The sequence below is a fragment of the Megalops cyprinoides genome, chromosome 4, assembly GCF_013368585.1.
Source record: "Megalops cyprinoides isolate fMegCyp1 chromosome 4, fMegCyp1.pri, whole genome shotgun sequence".
In the NCBI taxonomy this organism is placed as follows: Eukaryota; Metazoa; Chordata; class Actinopteri; order Elopiformes; family Megalopidae; genus Megalops; species Megalops cyprinoides.
The window spans coordinates 3,249,556-3,256,943 of NC_050586.1; positions in this window are offsets into that span (position 1 = coordinate 3,249,556).

Below are 7,388 nucleotides of genomic sequence, written 5' to 3' on the forward strand. Positions count from 1 at the left end.
TCATCACCTATAATGGAATGACTGTTTTCTAAATGCATATTTGATTGATGTTTTTATAAATGCACATCCACCCATCCATGCACCTACACACACACACACACACACACACACACACACACACACACACACACACTTGCGCACACACACACTCACACACACACACACATACACACACACTCACACATATACATATGTAATGTATATACAAAAAATAGTATTAAATATATGAAAATTCAGAGGTCAAGAATATGATCCTTAATCAAAGCCTGTTAGGACATAGCCTTTCAAAGCAGGAATCATTGAAACCAATTGCTTTGCTGGCTGTAATTTTTTTATATAGTAATAATAATGGCTTGAAATTATTCCACTTTAATTGCCTTTGGCTTGTTAGCCGGCTGCATTTGTTTTGCTTGTGCAGATGAGCGGCCAGCCTCGTTCCCGTAATTACACTAAGCCCTGGTAATTAAGCGGCCGCGGGCTGCGGTGAAGGTCGCGGTGAGGTCACAGTGGGGTCGCGGTAAGGCTCGCTGAAGTGTGTGAGCACAGGCAGGGGGCAGGATGGGAGAGAAACCAAGGTAACGCAGTGGCACTTTATCCAAGCCTGAGGCCTAATGAGGCGATAATGAGGAGGCAGGAACAGGGCGGCTGAGGGCCCCTCAGCAGACAGGCTAATGAGAGACAGTGGAGTTAATGGAGGGGCGTGAGCAGGGAGTTTGGGGACCAGAAGGAGGAGGGGTTCCGATAACCTCCAGGAAATGGTCACTTTAGTGCCACTGAAGGCAAGAGGGTGTATTGCAGACTGCAGGTATAGTAATTGACTGGGTGAAAGAGTGGAAGACAACAGAGCTAATGAGTGTGTGTGTGTGTGTGTGTGAGTGAATGCTACTTTTTAGATGTGGAGGTGCATACATTCATGTTTGAGTGCATATGTGGGTGTGCATTTGATTATGTGTGTGTCCCTGAAGTTTTGAGTTTCTTTGTGTGTGTGTTGATATATGCTGAAATATGTACCATTGTGTATATATGCATGCTTCTGTGTCCGTGTGCAATTAACATTGTTTGCCTTTGAGTGTGTTTACAGATGAGCATTTGCAGGCACGTGTTTGCATGTTTGCCTGTGAAAGAGTGCAGGCATGTGTGTGAGAGAGCGCATTTGGGTGCATGCCCGTTTGCATGCGTGTTTGTGTGGAGTGAGTGTTTACGGGTGTGCGTGTGTGTGTGAGTGTGTATATGCGTGCGTCTGTGTACATGTGGGAAATGGTGAGTGTTTCCTCAGGAGAAACAGGTGAAAAGATGACAGTATTGGATGACAGTGTCATTAACTCTGAGCTCACTCTGGCTGCCTTGAGTTATCACTGCTGGTGATGACAAACCCAGCAAAAGACTTCAAGCTTCTGTCTGTGTGTGTCAGGTGAAGCAGGAACTTGAGTAAAATACCGAACCGATATTTAAATATGCATTAAAGACTTACAAAGTTACCAACTTACGAAGAAGTTTAAGCAGTTTGCATTATATTTCTAAAGAAATATAACATATATGATAGACATGGTTCTTTTTGCAGATCTGCACGTACAATAAATGAATATATACATGAATATAAATAAAATTACAGCCTCAGTTCCAGTATATGATGGTATATTAATATAACTTGCTAATAAAATGAGGTGACAAAGATGTAGCTCTCTACTTTAGTTATTTCACAGTAAGCGAACCACTTCCTAATTCCGTTTTGACCATTTCTTTGTCCTTTAAAATTTAACGTGAGACATATTTTAATGGAAATGGCTGAGTCTGTGCTATAGGGTTTAAAAGGCATAACGATGCAGGGATTCACTTGGAAGGTAATTTCCTTAGTGCATTTTTTTAAGTTTTCCTGTAAAGCTTGAAGCGGGTCCACTGAGTTGGATTTTGTTCAGAGTATTTAGCATTCAGAGTACTGAGTTCATTTAAAGCAAGGAGGGACTTGACAGAAGATTGGCTGGTAAGACTGCCACATGCACAAGGCCTATGATTTTACCCTTGAGTTCAGTTTTAATTGCCCTTTACATATGGGTGAAATTCGGGGCACAAAATCATACAGTAGCACGAGGTTGTTGAGGTGTTGAAGCTTGAGACATTTGGAGCCCCATGGCCAGTCAAAGCTAAAATCGCGCTGTGTGTCAAATTATATGGTTGTGCGGGGAGATGAGAATTGCTTTTCTGCATACTTTATGAGCTGGTTGCAGTTTTGATGGCTTTTTCCCGATTCCTGTTTAGATAGTGAAAAGAGCAGTGCCGGACTGCGAAAGCCAATTAAAATGACGAATTAATGTGCCAAAGAAGAAGAAAAAAAAACTTTCTGTTAGCCGTTCATTTTACCCGTAGAACCGCAGCTTGATAGAGACCGTTACTGAGTTGTAGTAAGACAGAACCTTACAGTGACTAGTGTGCTGCACTATAAGGCTTTGAAAGAGTGCAAACACCGGCCGAAATGTGACTCAGGTTAACTCAAAGTTCAGTTGCTACCAGTTTCAAAGAATCGCTTCATATGCCCCCAGTAAAATGAAGTAGTAGAGGAACCACAGAAGACAATGTATCCCAGAACTGTAATTGCTTCAAGAGGGCAGAGAAGCCCGCAGAGCTTATACTTAGGTGTCTTCGATGAGGTTTTGCCTTAATGTGTAGTGCTTTGTAAAATATGTGTGATAAGATGCCGTGGTTCACGGAGTGTGATGGATAGGTTTGGGCATGGCTCTAGACTGCTTATCATTAAATGATATTAGCTTAGTGGCTAAGTTATCAGGCATCTCACAGTGTTGCTATCGCCTGCATGATGAGGTGCAAACATCAGAAAAATCGTCAATATTAAGGTTAAGGTCGATTAAAGTCGATCCAATCCAAAGTACTCCAGCTGCAGCATCCAGCTATCAGAGATTTATGTTAGGTTTTTCTTTTTAACTTATTTTACAGATGCTGTTTCAATGTGAATTCTGTCTGCAGCACAAGGTAGAAATTATTCAAATTTCACACTGGCTCTAGGATTTCCCCCCCAAATATTTATTTATAGGTGTGAGCAACAAAAGGCAAGTAGCTGAATTAATGTTAGTAGATGAACCCCATGCAATAATGAGTTAAAAACTAAATTTCGTAAAAACCCACTGTGTTCGTTAGCAGCCCTTGAGTGCAGCCAGAAATACATGTGACCTTTTCATTTTCTGTTCGAGAGAAAGTTTTGCAATGCTGCAATTAATCTATCTGGAAAAAATTGTAATCTATATATAAAATGAAGATCGGGTAGAAATAATAATTATAAGAGAAAAAAAACAAATGGAGTTTGCCTACATTTTTTCTGCGTTGCAAAAAAAATGTACAGTGGGAGCCGGTGTGAAAAAGCGTTGCGTAATGACCAGACATGATTTGATGAATCAGCGGGACTATTATGAAGTGAAAGCCAGTGTAATTAGGGGTTCGGGGAGCTTTAGGCAATTCATAAGGATGACGGTGACTTTGAGTTAAAGTCAGAAGGACGGTGACAGCGATGCACATTATGGAGCCAGGAACAGAGAGAACAGTGACAGAGGACATGAATCCCACTTAACAGAGCCGACTGACAAGTGACAGCACTGGCACAGGGGGGACAAAACACACCGAGGTGTCACTTTGATTTGGGCTAATGCTCTTCCTACTACAAGCCACCAGCTGCAGACACCCTTAGACACCTCTGTTAGCTTCAGTTTAGACACACGCGTTTGAAGAGCATCATCTGAAGAGGTGCGGTTAACCTGAAAACACAGCTGTGAGAGGAATCAAGGGATGTTTGCATGCACCTGTAAGTCCGGAAGTGTACCTGTGTGAGAGTACGTATGTACCTGGGGAGAGCTCCACCTGGTGGCTTTATCGGGGCTCGGGCACCTGTTGAGCTCCAGGTGCAGATGTTTTGAGTCATAATTGTTTCCAGCAGTTGCTCCATTATGACAGCTTGTCAGTGGGAGATGATGGTAAGAATGGCAAATTACAGAACCGTGGTCCCTGAGTTTCCGCTGCACTATGAACACAGTGTCTGTAGGCGTGCCCTGAGGAGCTGATCTCCGTGGATGAGATGATTCCCTTTCAGCGGGGGTGAGAGTGAGGGGCGGGGGGGATCAACAGCATAAAGCAACACAAATGCATGGCAAACCACATCCATGGGGCTTCAAAGTTTTGGCAACAACTGTATTGCTCTCTGGCTTTTGGTGCTATTTTGGTGCGTATTAAGCTAGCGTTGGTGTCAAAAAGAGCCAAATCACCCTTTGTAAGTCTACATAATCTTCATTAGACAGGGGTGTCTGAAAAGTAGCGGAGTAACTAAGAATATCAAAAGACTGGCCTCCACACTGCAACATCATTTCAGTTTTGCCTGACAGTTTTTTACTTTGTACAGAGGGAGGATACTTATACTGCAGTTGTTAAATGCTGCACACAGTATATATACCTCCCAGCACACAAACACATACAATTAACACATTCAAACTCAATGAAATAAACCTGACAAGATGTATCACAAAGGTATTTTTTATTCATTTGATGATATGGTAGAACTGTTAGAGCATAAGAGTGGGATTGCCTCAGGAGACAAGCTGCAAGAAAACTGATCATAGATTCATTAGACATGAAACTGTATTGATGGATAACTTATGCATATTATGTAAGTTTCCATGAATTATATATAAATTAAAACCCTCAAAACAACAAAGCCTTAAAAAGAGCAGCACTTTTTTTTTCAACTTTATTCCTGTTCGTCTTCCTTCCTCTTCCTCCTCTCCGGGATTGGGAGTGTTGGTGTGTGCTTCTTCATGCTCCCTCATGGTTTTGGGAGGGTTCCAGGCTTATAATGTGGCTGTACGCTTGTTTGACTTCACCAGTCAAGTTATATCTTTGCCAGGCTCATGTGTCAATCAGACTGTGGTGCTCTGTGTCCGAGGAGGCAGGCCGTTCAAAACAACTGACCTGTGTTCTGACACAAGATGGCTGAAACAGAGGTATTACATCAGGGCAACACAGGATATCATACATGAATTTCACTTTCTGAAGTTTAAGAAAGCCACTGCAGTTAAAGGAGAAGCATTTTGAGCCTGTAAGTTAAAATGTAGCTTTTTGTGTATCTATAGTATGAAAGGAAAGTCTTTTTTTGGGGTAACTTCTGTGTTGATCAAACAGCCTCTTTTGGGGTACAACTTATGTATAGAGAACTGAAGCAAAACAATAATATTGCACCTTTCATTCATCTGAAATGTATTTTACAAAATTGTGCACCAGCCTCTCCAGCACTGGTGCCAGTTTTTGGACTGTCCTCCACAAGGTTATCCTCAGAGCTGGTCCTAACTGCTTCTCTTCAGCAATCTTTTTTATTTTCCAATGTCTTTGGTGTCTTTTGATGCTGTCTATAAAGTTACAAGGAGACTCCAGTACATTTCAGTCCTGTGCATTAAGTCTTGGCAGTTTATTGTTCGCACTATAAGCCTCTGGAAGGTGTTTTCTGTTGACCTCAAAAGGCAATTTAAGCAGTTTCAGATGGCATATCTTAGAGAAGATTACTCTTGCTTATGCTTGCTTATTTGTTTTAGGAAATTTGCTTCTATTGTCTGTTTGTTAATTCATTATAGAGCAGCAATTATTATTTTACAGCTGAGCTCATTTTAACATCATTTTGGGAATACAAATTGTCTTTCTTCTGTTGAGGGCATTGAAACAGTTCCTCTAATTAAGTCGAAACTGAGCCGCTGCCCAAGGTGAAGTACCACACACTCGAGACATGCTCTGTCCAACAGCCTGGCCTCTGTGCTATGAGCTTGGAAACGTGGACATCAAAAACTAGACGTCCTGCTGGTTAAATCTAAACCTTCCAAACATGTATTCACATTTCATGTTCCTTCAGAAAGATGACTATCTCTTCAACCTCCATGCACCAAATGGTTCAATAGACAGTGACCGTTTCCCATCAGTCCTCATGGCCGGTGCTTAAAAGTGAAAGGTTAACCTTCCCGTTAATCTCAGTTAACACAATACACACTGTTGAAAAGTTTAGTTTGAATGTAGTGTCAGTTTATCTAGTTATTTTCCTGTTTGCCCTCCCAGTCCTGGACAATAGCTGCAGATGGTGGAGGATCCTTGAACAGCCCTACCATTGAGTGTCTGTTGCGCATTTCCTATGAACAGCAAGGTCACCTTCTAAGCAGAACCGCTGCCTGGGGAGACAGGCTCTCCACTGAGGGACAGTTTGATGGGGAATAGCAATAACTTCACATCTGGAACCATATATCCTCAGCTAATGGCACACAGTCCAAAAATCAAGGCCTAACAGTCCTCCAGCTATCCTGGGATAAGGTTTGTCTAAAGGGGTATACCTGTTATCAGCAACAACAGAACCACAAGTCTGTATCCACTCCATGGTTTTTCAGACATGGACAGGTGCCTGATGTCCCCACGCAGGTGTGATTTATTCTTTAACAGAAGGTCTTTCCTGCAATGAACATTTCTGCTATACACAAAAACAGCGCAACCCAAGAGAAAAAGTTGCTTTTTGTATAAACCAGCCCTGTACCCTCCTACATTAATGCAGTTCCTCTCCTAATAGCTCTATATAGCAACTTAAACAGCTGTTAAGTTAGCTACCTAGCTATAAAGGTGGCTAATATGAAAAAGCACTAACTGATGCAGTGGTGTACATCCATGCCAGAGTTTTTATTTGTACTTTATCTATCTACAGTGTCCAGATTTTTATTTACACCTCTTTGATATTGTGACAACATTTATGGCATAATAAAGTGATCATTTATTTGTCACATGATAACATAATTATTGTTTGTTTCTAGTGTGGCAGCAATGTTATTTTGCTTGTGTTTTCAAGAATTAATTTCAGCTCCAGGGTGGCCAACTTATTCATAAAGTTTCCATACAGGAGAATAATTTAGCCACTGTTGTTGTGTTAGTTTCAAATTCATACACTTCTTTTGACTGTTTGAAGGAGCAAACACAGTACATGCATTCTATCGTAACTTTTTTATTATTAATGGGTAGCAGCTACCTGTTATTTGCTGATGAATATTAATGTCTGTGTCTGGCTGCACTGTTTGGACTGTCAGCACTGTTCCCCAGATCTGTGCTGATCACAGCAGAGCTGAGACCCAAACCCAGAGTTTGCAGCGCGTCGGCCGACCGCGTGCCGCTGCTCGCAGCGTCCTTGCAGAGGGCTCTCTGGCTTTGTTAGCCTTGGCAGGGTGTCGAGTCGGGGTGCTGAGCTCCATACTGGGTGACGGGGAAGCCAGCAGTGCGGCACTTTTAAAGTGCGGCACAGCGAGTCTTCTTTTAAAATCAGTTGTTTTCAGGAACCGAAGGAAATGGTGTCCTTAACTGGCTCATGGACACGGAGT